Consider the following 13857-nt stretch of genomic DNA (forward strand, 5'->3'; position numbering starts at 1 on the left):
ATCAACTACTGGATGTTGCTGCTGACGCAAACCACAGCGGAGATAACAGGAAGTAGATGGAGGATTATGGCATAGCATGTTTTTTTAATGACTGATAGCCTTAAGAATCTTGTCTTTTTAATTATTTTTCGTATTTAATGAAAACGCCACAATTGCAAAATGTCTTACGTTTTTTTTTTTTTTTGACAGTAGAGGAATATTAACAAATGTTTCCCACATTTCTAACAGAACAAGTGGAGCAATCGGTTGGTCTGTGTTGGAGTCCGTTTACTCTCCACCATATCATGAAGTCACTTCAGTTGAGATTATTAGACTATTATGTGGTGGTAAGCAGTTTATTCAGCTCTCACTGATACTGATTATTCCATTCTTTCACATGGTTTTATGAATCACCCCGTCTGTCTTCAGGGTTTATTACCATCAGACGTCGCCACTCCCACCTTCTTTTCTGTCTCGCAGCAGAGCACAGAAGGACAGGGGACCATACTGGCTGTAATCTCACAGCTCTAATTCAATTAGTCTGCGATTCAGAGAGAATCACGCAGTGCGTACATGAAGAATTGGGGAGGCAGGGGAGAAAAGCACTGAATCCTTCTTCCTTTGTCAAACATCATCTAATCTTGGGGTATATCCATATCCATTATTCCCACCCCCTACTGTAAATGTGCAATTTATTTCCCACCAGTAATCTTGTGACGGATATAAATGATTCGGTCTAAGCTTCTTTAGAGCAAATTTGTACGTTATCAGTCTGCAAATGAAATCAATTAGTTCCTAATGGCGTCTCCAGTGAGCTCTTTTGTCCCGACGCACAAATGCTATATCACAGTGCATGCACTTTATGCACCAGAGTCCTCATTAGGCTGTAAAGACCTCATTAGGACGTATGCTAGGTGTTCAGGTGTCTGCTGACGCTGATTGTTAGAATAAAACAGAAAGATATGACAGTGCAGGGATGTGAGCTCTTAATTATCGGATATCAACATTAAATTAGGCCAAGTGTGCATTTAATTATCGCAAGTGTAAAGCGCTTCAGATTAGCTGCTGGTCTTTTGTATGTCTGTTTTGTTTGGTTGAGATGCTGGGAGTAAATTGAACTTTCATCATGAAGCTCTCTCATGTTTTTCTGCCAGAAAGAGCTGCTAACTTATAATGTGTGGGTATGATACGTAAAAATAAACTGTGATGCATATAAAGGTGTGATCACAGTTTTATTGATATTTTGGTGGAATTAAAACAAGGTTGAAGGAAATTAAAAACGGAAAAATGTAATTGGGGTGTTGTACCGAGGTACACCACAAGGTGGCATTGAACCGATTGGAGAATATTTTGTCCTGCCGAACCAGTCAAAGATTTACATAAAGAAGGAAACGTATATTTTTGTTTAATTACAGGCTGTTTATGTTTATTAAGTACCACAAAATATAATTGTCATGAAGTTTAAATCATATAACATTCATTATTAAGTGAACCAGTGTTATGCATACTTTGTTTTGAGAGGGAAATAACATTCTATTGTGTTAGCATTTTGACGCTAGCATGCTAGCTGCCCCGCTAGCTTAGCTGCTAACTAGTGTATTGTTTCTTCCACATAAAGTTAGATTTATTGTATTCCTACTTGATGGTTTTAGTTTAGGGGTTGCTAACTATATATGGAGCTGTCTTTGTATATTGTGACCAAGATAAAATAATGACTGTGATGTGTGACATGTTAGCTCTCTGCTAAATGGAGGATAGTGATGCAAGTCTTGTTCCACTGGCAGATTATTTCACTTTTAACCAGATATCTTATAAGCAGAGGTGGACACAGGAGTCACAAATTATACTCAAGTAAGAGTATCAGTACTTCAACATATTTTACTAGTAAAAGTTAAAATTAGCCATTCAAGAAATTACTTGGGTAAGAGTAAAACATATTTAGTAAAACATCTACTCAAGTACTGAGTAACCAATCAAATTGTCAATCATTTAAAAGTTACATCACCAGACGAACCAAAATATAAAGTTAAGTGAAAATTTTGGTATTTTAAGGACAAAAATTACAAAAATTCACATAAATAGTAAAAAAAATAAGACAAAAGAAAATGTTTCCAAATCAGTTTCTTTCAATAGTTTCTTCAGGAACTTTAACAAAAACTGCAGGTCTGTGTCTGGTGAATCTTTGGTTAAAACATGTTTGTTTTTCATTCAGTGAGTAGAAAATCCAGACATTTTACTCAACTAAGTGTAGAAATACTTCATAATAAAATTACTCAAGTAAAAGTAAAAATTACAGCGCAACAAAAATACTCCCAAAAGTACATAAAAAATACTAAAGTGAATGTAATTGAGTAAACTTAGCTAGTTACTACCCAAGTCTGGTTATAACCAGAAATACTTATATTATTTCACTCATAACACGTTATAAGTGAAATAATCTATTAGTGGAAGTAGTACTTTTTCAACAATATTAATTATTCTTATTAGTTGTTGACTTTGAACAAGCTCCTTTATCTTGCTGAAAATTGTAAAATGGTCATTTGTTTAACTTGTCACGTAGATTTTTTTCCTTTATTATCTTTTATGCTCCAGGTTTCTATCTCTGATAATGTGATTGTTAATTATCAACCTTTTTCACGTGATGTTCAACAGGAAACAGTAGTGAGCAATATGGGTTGAAGGGTCAAAGTTCACAGCAGCAGCGGTGGCTGGTAATTGGTCAGCTGAGTTTTGAATATAAACACTGAGGTCTGATTAGTCCAGAAACGCGCCTCAGGACTCGGGTTTCTAACCTTTCCTGCAGTGACAGTGGGAGTGAAAAAGTTTGGTAAGCAGAAGTTTTTTCTTTTTTTCTACTAGTCTAATGTGGTTTTCTTTTTGTTTGTGTCAAATTAATGACTTTGCTGCTGTTTCTGAAGCCGTAATTTGGTTGAAAAAGGATTTGTTTCACTTTACGGACATGTAACTGGCAGGCTCTGTGGATTTAAGGGATTAAGGAAAACTGGCCACATGTATAGGATGCAAAGAAACGGTTAAATTGTGGAATATTTTGGATTTATGAAAAATTATTGTTTTCTATGTATTTATAATTTTAAGATGTAAAACAAACCATCCAGCTCTACTGTGGTTCTTTGGCTCCCACCCAAAAAGTTCATATTTTGTTGAAAGAAATGAACTTTAAATTTAAACACAAACTCTCTCTCTCTGTACACACACATGCACACACACACACACACACACACACACATATATATAAAGGCTTAATTACTGCTCTGAATACGTTATTCTTTCAGCAAATAGCTATTTTTTGAGTCTTTATAGATTGATTACTAAATTAGTTGATGATGATTTGTGATTAATCATGATTAATCCGATTAATCGTGTGAAAGTTGCATCAGAGTTGTCTTTTTGTACCTGTATATGTTGAACATTTTTATGTGTTTTTCGGGGAGAGGAAGAGAAAGTGAAACTTTTGTCCTCTGTTTGATCTTCATATCCGTTTTGTAGTCTGCATGTGGGTTTTTTCCAGACGGACCGATTCCTGTAGATCAGAGATGAGACGTAATGCAGGAGCAGATAAGATATAAAAGTCTGGAGAAATGTGAAATGAATAAATGCATAATTCAGAGAGGAAGACGAGGAAAGTGAGGCAGAGCGATCACCTTGATCTCCACACCTCGTCACAGCGATGGCTTCGTTTTGCTGTCACAGCCAATAAAAAGAGAGGAAGCGTTTTTATATCGTATACCGTCTTTGAATTAAATTACACATTAAAGCAAAATGGAAGAAACCGATACATTTATTGATATTCTGCTTAAAGCCTTGCATCTCATTATTCATTTTAAAGGGGTTTTCATATTTTCTAGGGTGTGACCATTTTTTATCTTTGGATGTAGCTGACACAACTTTCGAGTTTAGAAAAATTATAAAAACTTAAAACAAAGATGCTGATATTTGAATGTGGATAATAATAATTCTGTGATTCACTAATCAGAGATTTGTGATCAATGTTTCTCAATTTTTGTCAAGCTTTAACCTGCCAACATCAGTTTTGATCAGTTCTGAATTATTTTTAAGAATTATGGCATGGCAACCATTCAGCGGTGCAGAACGCTTGGTTGGACTTAGCCCCGCCTTCGAAGACAAAGCTCCTCCCCCACTCTGCTCCTTCAGACTAGCCACCAGCAATTGGCAAACATTTGGAGCAACTGCTCATCTGCTGAGCTCATTGTAGGAGCTACGTCTCAGTTAAACTCTGGTAAAAATGTTGTTAAAGGGTTAATAGAGGAGCCATGTTGTTTTGAGTTCCTGAAGGCGGAGCTTCAGAAAGAGCAGGAGCTTCTTAAAGAGACAGAGACCCAATTTCAAGGCGTTAAATTAGGAAGTTTTTTTAAAATTCATATTTGATATATAGAGAATTTTTATAACAACTGAAGGTAACATAGTTAGTTATTTGTGCTATAAAATGTTTACCCGGAAAACACAGTACTGCCTCTTTAAAGAAAACTGCTATTTTTTCGACATTAGCAGAAAGTTAGCAGCTGAATCCCCCCGACATGGAAATAATATTTCTTCATGTGTCTGTGGTGTAAAAACGCATTAAAAGCATGTTTTAATTCTCAGCTGAGAGGGTAGACGTTATCTCTCTGCGCGATCTCGTTTCTGCAGACCAAGCTGATTAAACGCCAGCAGTAATTTTATTAGAGAGTTACCTGTTCCTGTTCCCCAGCGCCCATTACCTTCACATCCGCCCACACGCAGGCCGCAGCGTGTGTGTTTGCGTTTCAGTTTTTGCAGGTTCTGCGTACGCTGAAACAAGTGTGGATGCGTAGGCAGAATCCCCCGTTGGCTTAAATCAGCAGAGCTGTGCCATTTTTTTTTTTTTCCCCCCTTCTGCTGGTCCTCTTGATAGTTTTTTTTTAAATTTTTGCTTTGCTGGAGGTGCAGCATCTGTGTCTGTGTGATCCAGAATATAAATCAGTCCCCTCTTCGCCGTCCCGTTCGCTCATAAAAAGATTCAGCGACTTCAAAGGTGGGGAGTCGGGGCAGCGGGAGCGCTGATAAAGTGAAAGTGGGGGTCGCCAGGAAACTCTCAGGTGAGCTGAAGACGTTACAAATGGGTACCAGCAGTCGCATTAATCCTGCCTGGCTTCGCTTTTGTCTCCGCTGCCCTGTTTCATCAGCTTTTCATGTCCCAGAGAAGTCAGATTTGATCTTTCAGTGAAAGGGAATGACGGGCTTTTATCTCTATCCTGTTTCCACTTCCAGTTTCCAAAAGTCTTCCTGACATTCAGCTGCAGGCCTGCAGCAATAATCAATAAATCAGGTAACTGCATAATAAATTCATTTCTATTTTTAGGATTTATCGTTTTTCCTTTTTCTCTCTATATTTCTTCCAAAAACTAGATGATAAAAGTCTTCAGTTTGGCGCTTTGGTCTCTTTTTTTGCTTACAGAGACGTCATTATATTTTTTATTATTATTTTGGATATTTAAAATGTCTTCCAGTTCCAATTCATTAGAATTTAAAGTTTATTGATATTTGAGAATGTGTTTTTGCATATTTATGCCATTATTCTTCTTAAAACAACATTATCGTTTATTAGAGTAACTTCTGTGAGTTTTTTATCGTGTTGGTCCTACATTCGGCCCATCCTGGCGCTTCACGGCGTAAAACCCGGGAAATGTTCATCAAATCACAGACAGGCTCTTTGTCTGCCGTTCCTCTTACATCCTGGTTGCTAAATGTCACAGAGTTGCTGGCCCGGCGTTGCGCTGCTTCGTGGATGAACGGCCTCAGGGGAAACGAGGGAAAACTGATTTTCCTTCATGGAATGAGGAGTCTTGACTGTGCTGGACCCAACATCCACCCATCATCCATCATCTCTCTTATCCTCTTTCTTCATCCGTCTCTTGGGCTTAAACTCCTCTCCTCTTGATCTCTGAGCACAGCGGGAGGAAGAGTTTGGTTTACAGTTCTGCTCAAAACTCTTGAATCCTTCTTTATTACTTTTGAGTTTACGTAAAGAAAGCCACATTAAAGGTGCTTCCTCGTTCTCCAATTTGTATCTAAGCATTAATTGACAATTAAGTTGATTAATTGTTTGGATTTAAGTGTGTTACTATGGTGTGTTAATATATATAAAAACAAAGAGCAAGTTTCTGGTAAAAAAAAATGTCAGAAATTTTCTAGAAGAACATGGAAATTTGAGCTTGAAAAGTAAAAAATTTGGAAATTTCTCAGCATCAAAAGTTAAAAATTTTTTGGGAAAAAAAAAGTAAATGTAAATAGTTGAAAATTTGCCAAAAGAAAATCTGAAACTTTGAGATTAATCTCAGAAATGTTCTAGAAAAACAGGTTCAGAAGTAGACAATTTTCTGGAAAAAAAACCTCAAATTATGGGAATTGTCTCAGAAATTTTAGAGTAAAAAAGTCTAGAAATTCTTGAGTTGAACAGTCCAACATTTGCTGGAAAAGAAAATCCAGAAATTATTTAGATTAATTCAGAAATGATCTGGAAAAAAAATGCATAAATTTGTGTTTTGAAAGTCAACATTTACTAGATAAAAACTCAGAATTTTTTAAAATTAATCTCAGAAATAATAATAATAAAAAAAAGTGATGAAAAGAATTTAAAAAATTCTACATTAATCTCAGAAATGTTCTAGAAAAAAACTTGGAAGTTTCTGAATTTCAAAGCTTGAACATTTTCAGCTTTTGGAACAGGAACTTTCTTTTGTTATTGGTGAAAATGTTCTCGTTTTCTTGTTGCTTTTCTGTCGCGCCGTCGCAGTGTTTGGTGTTATGAAACCCAGATTTCTGTATTTTTGCTTCGGCGATGTTTCGCTTCCCCACAGCTTCGCTAGCAGCAGCTTGTAATCATTTCGCCGCCATAGATGCTGATGCTTAAAGATGCTTATTGTCCTCATGACAAGCATGATGCTGAATATTGTTTCTCCAAACAGTCGGGCCGTGGAGCGTCTCTGCAGAGGGAACAACGCTGCCAGAGAGGCTTTTTTAATAAATCCTCGGCATGTCCACAGCCCTGTCGCCATGGTAACCCAGGCTTGCATTGTGCGCTTGTGTTTGTGTGTGGTGCTTTGTCTTGTGTGTGTTTTCTTAATTGGCCCGTGTGTGAGGTGGGTTTTCTGTTAGAAACGGCTTGGAAGGAAACACTAATTTCCAAATTAATTTGTTTTGATTTAAATCGAGTCAAATTACTTACTTATGATGTTCGTTTGGGGGAAACAAAAGTCAATTATCAGGTGTACATCAGTCCCAGTGGAGGAGAAATGTTGAAAACAAACATACATGTTTTTAATTCTCAGAGAGAAATTCACCTAAAATTGATCGGATTAATTATTTCAAACCAACAGAAACGGATCACTGGCTGCTGCTGCAGGAAAAATCATGTGAAAAACCTGATCCAGCTTAAAAATAAATGTGGTTGGCACTCGTAAAATATTCGACTGCACTCTTTAAAAACTGTGCTGCAAGATTTGGTGTTTATGGATTTTCTTGTTTTTGTTGCAAAAATGACAAGATGTCACATAAATGCGTCAAAATTTTACCAAGTTTTTTGTAGTTTCTGGTGCAAATATCTTAGTTCCGTTGGAAATGGACTAAAATAACATAAAGTAGCTTTTCAGAACCTTGTATTAAATTAACAATTCCTTAATACTGATGAAAAAGTACTAGTCCCACTGGCAGATTATTTTAACTAGTAACAAGACATTTTTCCGTGTTATAAGTGAAATAAAATTAGTTTTTGTCTCTTGAATGAGTTTTGATTCTCAGTCCTATCGAGTCTCGGGTTATCCCTGTTGCTTATCCACCTTTTTTTATTGCACTTTTTCCTTCCACTCAATTTTTCATGAATATGTTTCAAAACAGAACTCTGTCAGCAGCTGTAGCCTCTTTATCAACAACCTATTGGAGGAATAACTGTTAAGACTTACATGATCGTGATTTTACATTTTTGTATTAAAATATATGTACGTATATATTTACTGGTTTTATGTAATATTCTATTTAAAGTTTTGGATTTTCATCATAATCGCAATTTACAGGGAAATTTGGAGATGTAACTTTTATAAAATTATCAATTGCTCAAGTCATTAAAATTAAATTTCTGAAAACTTAACTTCTCAGATGTTACAATTCATTATGATTATTTTATTACTTCTCATATTAGTACTTTTTTCTTGCATTATTTCAACTTCATGAAATACCTTGACTTCATTCTTATAATTTAATTTAAAATTTTTGCTCATTATTGTCTTAATACTCCATTGTAATTCATTAAGATTTGTCTTCAGAAAGAAAAATGTAAGATTTAGAAAGAAACGATGATTTTAATGCAAGTGCTTGATGTAAATCAAGTTTAAGAAGTAAAAAAAMCCCTTAAATTAGCAATAATGAATATTATACATAAAATAAAATGGAATAAAACTCTTTGTGTTTGTAAACTTATTTAATGCCAACAGTAATAAAGTCTGCATTTTTTATTTAGGGCAGAGATGAAACACTCTCAGGTGTAATAACATTTTATTTTGTCTCAGAAATAATTAAAAAGGAACTCGAATAAAGAGCTTTATTGGGTTGCAGTAACTGCAACTGTTTTTGTTAAAGAAAATCTTTGCTTATTGTAGTGAAGCTTCAGAAACGGCTTTCCTTCACGACCAGAGATCTGAAAAACTTCAGATCAGAACTTTCTATAAATATCTCAATGTGATCTCAAAGCTAAGAACAAAAATAAAATCCCCTAAAAAGCTGAGATCATTTCCCAGCAGATAGTTTTGATGTTTAAACTCACAAAATATCAAAGTAAGATCAAATAAATTTAGATTCCTAACCGTTTTTAACTGAAAACGCACAAAAAAGTTAAACCTGAATGTGATCTACTGTCTTCTTCTGCTGTAGTTTTTTTCATTTCCTGCCAGCATTGTCTTCTCCACTAACACGTTTCTGGATGAAGAGATTTTAATTAAAATGAGCGACACACTCTCGCTGATTATGTGAGGAAACTGAAAGACGACCCTGGAGATGTTGCACTGAAAGGCCTGAAGCTGCAAAGCATCACTTTTGTGGAATAAGTTAATAAATTAACGCTTTATTTTCTCCCCATCATCCGTGTTTTCACGGTTTCCAGCTTCTCTCACCTGCATTTTATTTTTAGGAAACATGTTGATGTTATTTATAACCACAATTGTTTGTTGATGTTTGATGGAGCCTTTGAGCGGTGAATATATTTATTATCTGTGTTCCCTTTACAAATGTGCATAATTTTTTTTCGATACTTTGCAGATGTAGATTTTGTAATTGTGGCGTTTCAATTAATTAAGGAATGCTGTTAAAGTCACGTGAATAAGTTTAACATAATCACGTCATTAAAAATAATGCCTCGCTATAATCCTCCAACCACTTTCTGTTGTCTTCTTTGTCATTTCTGCCAGTAGTAACCTCTGGTTGTTGATCACGTGACTTGTATGATGCAAAAACTGTTTCCATTGTAGTTTTGCAAAGTACATATTTTTTGACACGCCCAAAAATCACATCATCCTACCACAAAAACTATTAAATGTGAGTTTTTTTTAAATGTGTAAATTCCCATTAATCAAATTGATTTGCGTAATTCCAATTTACCCAATATTATGTTCAGTGGAAACGTGTGGAAAACAGTTTCAGTTTTAGTGTTTCCAGTTAAGAATAAATTAAAATCACGTGAATAAATTTGTTCACGCAACTAGTAATTAAAAACCTCCAACTACTTCCTGTCGTCGTCTATTATTTCTGGCAGAAATAACATTTTCCTAGAAAATTTTTAAGTTTCTGTGTGGAAATTTTACTCCTTATTGATCTACAATGGCAACACTTTTTTTGCATCAAGAGTCGCGTGATCAACACACCGTTGTTGTTACTACTGTAGGGAACGACAAAGAAGACAACAGGAAGTGGTTGGAGGAGGATGATGGTGCAGCATGTTTTTAATTGACTTTATGTGAACAAACATACATTTTCATTGTGTTTTTATTTAATTAAAACCCAGCAGTTGTTAGTTGTTTTTTACATTAGTGGAATAGTAAAGTTTTATGTACATTTGTAATCGAAACGCAGCCTCTGCAAGTTGTTTGGAGATGTTGTGCAGTGATTTCTCCTTAATTGAGCAGCATTGAATTGAACATGCCTTTTGATTTTTGTTTCTATCATAAGTAAGAACAAGATCAAACATTCAGCCTGTTTGATGTGTAGAGCTGCACGTCAAGTTGAGGTTTGATTTTTCTCCATGGTCTTGATTCAAAGAGACATTTATGGAAAATCTTTGCATATTTTGTGGTTTCTGATTATTTTAAGTGCAAAGAGTAAAGGCTGTGCCAAAAGGTTTGTAGAAGCTGGACTACCAATAAATACGAGTTTTAGACTTTCAAGTCAGTTGTGTTTTGTTTTGACGTCTTGTTTTTATGAGCTATAGAACAAATATTTCAATTAGCATCTCCAGCATTTACATGGCATGAACGTTTGGAATTGATATAATTATATTTAATAATTTCTTTGCGCAGAAGATTTGGGTTCATTATTTGGGAATTGTTTGGCTTTTTGAATTCAGTCAATACTTAGTGGTTTATAAAATAGTTTTGACATCTGGTAGTCTTTATTACGGGGGACCTATTGTGCAAAATTCACTTTTGGAAAGTATTTATGCTTCCATTTGGCTTTCTGCAGCTTCTTAAAAGAACCCAAGCACTTAAACCCACCCAGCCGGTTTTTGGAACTGAGTTAATGTTTTTTGGTGTCTGGAAAATGAGCCGTTTCCAAAACCTCCCGATAAGTCACATTCCATGGGCGCTACGCCGTTACCTAGCAACTCCCCCTTCTCAGCCTCGTTACCCAGCAACCCAAGCTGAGCTGCAACATGTTTGGCCAGCTGGTTTTAAGCCCTTTATGCACTGTACAATGGCTGCTGGAAAAGAGGAGAGTTTTTTTTTGTTGGTTGTGCAGGAGGCGACACTTCTGCTTTTCAAAGATGTAAGGTTGTATGGTTGCCCAATTGAATGTATGAATTTGATTTGTCAAAGCCACAGATTCATATTAAGGAATGTTGTTGTAAAAAAAACCTTGAAGTGCTTTCATCTAACAATATTCTGTTTTGATCCATAAATTATTCACCTTAAAGATAAAATCCTAAGTGACTAATTTATACCATTGAATTGTAATGTTTCAAAAACCAGATGTAATGTTTGTAATGTTTCAAAAACCAAAAACCATTAAAATATGAATCTATATTTTCCAAACAGGCAGCAAATCCAACCAGCCCTTCACCAACAGTCAAATACAGCAGAAAATGGACAAACTTTGCTTTGATATGCAGCTATGTTTGACTTTGAAAAGACAAACCGATCAAATGACGTGCCGAGGTTCAACCCTGTAAACAATAATTTGTGTCACAGCAGTGGGGGCAGGCAGATGTAGATGTTTTAAAACTATTATTTTCTCTCTGGGTCCTGAATGGAGCTGGTTGACAGATGGGGGCATCAACCTGTCAGACAAGGATGAGGGAATACAGATGGATGTTTTTGCTTTAACCCATTAATGCATACGTCTTCTCACCTGTTTGGATATGCAGCTCCGCTTTCCACTTTACATGGAGACCAGCTTCGACGTTAGCTGCATTTTTATTGGCTATATTACGGCGCAAACTTGTGTTACGAAAATAAATTTGCCAAAAATTGAAAATTTGAAGGAAAAAAAAACTCTAATTTTAATATTATTCTCAGAAAATATCTAGATAAATCTTGGAAATTTCTTAGCTTATAAAGGCAAATATTTTTTCAGCTTTTGGAGCTCAGAGAATTTCAAAGTTGTTTTTCTAGAAAATTTCTGAGATTAATCTCAAAATGTCTAAATTTGGGGTCATGGGCTTGCAGTTTGAAGTCCAGCTCATTTATCAGCTGCCTGACAAAAAGGCCACAGAATCAATTTTACTCATCTTTTTTGTAGTGGTCCAAAAGAGCTGTAGACGTATTTTACAGTACTGCATGGAAACACTTTTTAGTCATGTGAACAACTCCTGGAAGTTACCACTGGCGGAAACGACGGAGAAGACGACGACAGCAGGAAGTAGTTGTTGGAGTGGCATGTTTTTAAAGACTGTGTGACCAAAGTTATCCAAAGTTATTCACATGGAATTTAAATTCTTGTTTAATGGAAACACAGCAATTGCGAAATCGTTTTTTTGACATTGGCAGAGTACAAGGTTTTGCACAGATTTAAATGGAAGCACAGCTACTGTGACATGTAATCAAACATAGAGGACTCTGCACTGCACACACACACACATATATATATATATATATATATTTATATATCTCGCTCAGCTGCGAGATCGGAGCTCCTCTGTGTGTGAATACGTGAGGATAAATGACGATACTAGGAGGAAAAGGATTCATTAGCAAGCGAACGTCTTGCAGTGCAGAAGCCAGTGGCTCCGCCCAAGGTGACTCGTCTCGGTGCTGCTGCTGTCAGGACCCGGCTGATTTATAACTTCTTCATGGAAAAGAGTTCGGGGGCCCTGCCAGCTCGAGCCGCTGGCTGCAGGCTGCAGTTACAGAGGCTCCTCTGACAACGTCTGGGCTCCCCAGAGAGCCGTGCTGTCACCAGACCTCATGCTATCGGAGTCTAATCGCTGCATTATGAGGCTGTAAGTGCTGTCGTCACCGTGTCCCTGCTCCATAAAAGCTCCATCACTGTTCCCTCTTGGAGCTGCCCGCCTCTCCGCATGGCCAGTGCCACTTTTATTTCACTTAACGCCAATTCATAATGTGCTAAGCTGCATTCTGGTGCTTTGAGATGCAATAATACTGCTCAAAAAACAGAATAAAGTTGGTTTATTATTTAGTGATTTAACACCAAATTGTACACACTAACAGCTTTATTTACTTGGCAACCACGGCCGGCCAAAGCCTTTTTGGGGCCCAAAGCAGCATGAAGATGCTAAAACAAGATGCTTTATCATTCCTATGTTAGTCTGTGTGAAATGTACCTGCTATCATTAGCTTCATTTGTGATTAGCTTACATCACTTCAGTGACATTATAACAAGAAACTGTTTCCATGTTATAAATGAAATAATCTTCTAGTGGAATTAGTACTTTTTCATCAAGTACATTAAGTATTGACTTAATACTAGAATCTTGCTGTAAAGTAACTTCTAAGTTAGTTTTGTCTTATTTCAAGTGTACTAAGATATTTGTCTCCATTTTTGTGTAGTAATTCCTTGATATTGATGAAAAACCTCTTGTTCTACTGGGAGATTATTTCACTTATAACATGGGACAAATGTACTGCTAACAGAGAAATAATCTCCCAATGGACCTAGCACTTTTTCATCAATATCAAGGAATTATTTACGTAATACAAGCTCCTACAGATTGCCAAAAAGTTATTTGTAAACGAGTTTTGTCTAATTTCCAGTGTACTAATACATTTTCACTAGAAACTAGATAAAAGTACTTGATACAATTCTGTTTTTACAGTGCACTGAGGAGAAATCCAATCAGCAAAATCCTCTGCTTCACAGTTAATAAGGTACTCAGCATTTTCTAAGCAGTCATTAGCTGGATTAAATTACCAGTATTATGCTGGGGGCTCGTCAAACGGTTCTGTCGGTTATGTTCGGTTCGGTAAGTTTGGCTTTTGTTCTTACTGTGTTAATTGAATTACGTTCTTGTTTGTGAGCGCTTGTGTCGCATTGGTCAASTGTTTGCTAGCGTTCGACTCTGGGACGCTAATTTCCATGCGTTCAATTGGTGACGGGGAGAAGCCCGTGACGCAATTGTCCTTATTTGGACTTGTGCGCTCTTGGGGGATATGCAGGTGGTTT

The 13857-nt window shown here is 36.3% G+C and overlaps 2 long non-coding RNA genes across 2 annotated transcripts in view; one reads left to right on the plus strand and one right to left on the minus strand.

The window, feature by feature from the left end:
* The first annotated feature begins 2745 nt into the window (after positions 1-2745).
* On the plus strand, positions 2746-3713 carry LOC103462909 (uncharacterized). The gene is made up of 2 exons (XR_533409.1): positions 2746-2806; positions 3487-3713. It is a non-coding gene; the product is annotated as an uncharacterized LOC103462909 (long non-coding RNA).
* Positions 3714-5597: 1884 nt separating this feature from the next.
* LOC103462910 (uncharacterized) overlaps positions 5598-13857 on the minus strand; it is a 39187-nt gene continuing 30927 nt past the window's right edge. The window contains exon 4 of the long non-coding RNA XR_533410.2: positions 5598-5920. This is a non-coding gene — a long non-coding RNA (uncharacterized LOC103462910). The remainder of the gene's footprint in view (positions 5921-13857) is intronic.

Source organism: Poecilia reticulata, linkage group LG3 (genome assembly GCF_000633615.1).
Source record: "Poecilia reticulata strain Guanapo linkage group LG3, Guppy_female_1.0+MT, whole genome shotgun sequence".
Classification (NCBI taxonomy): Eukaryota; Metazoa; Chordata; class Actinopteri; order Cyprinodontiformes; family Poeciliidae; genus Poecilia; species Poecilia reticulata.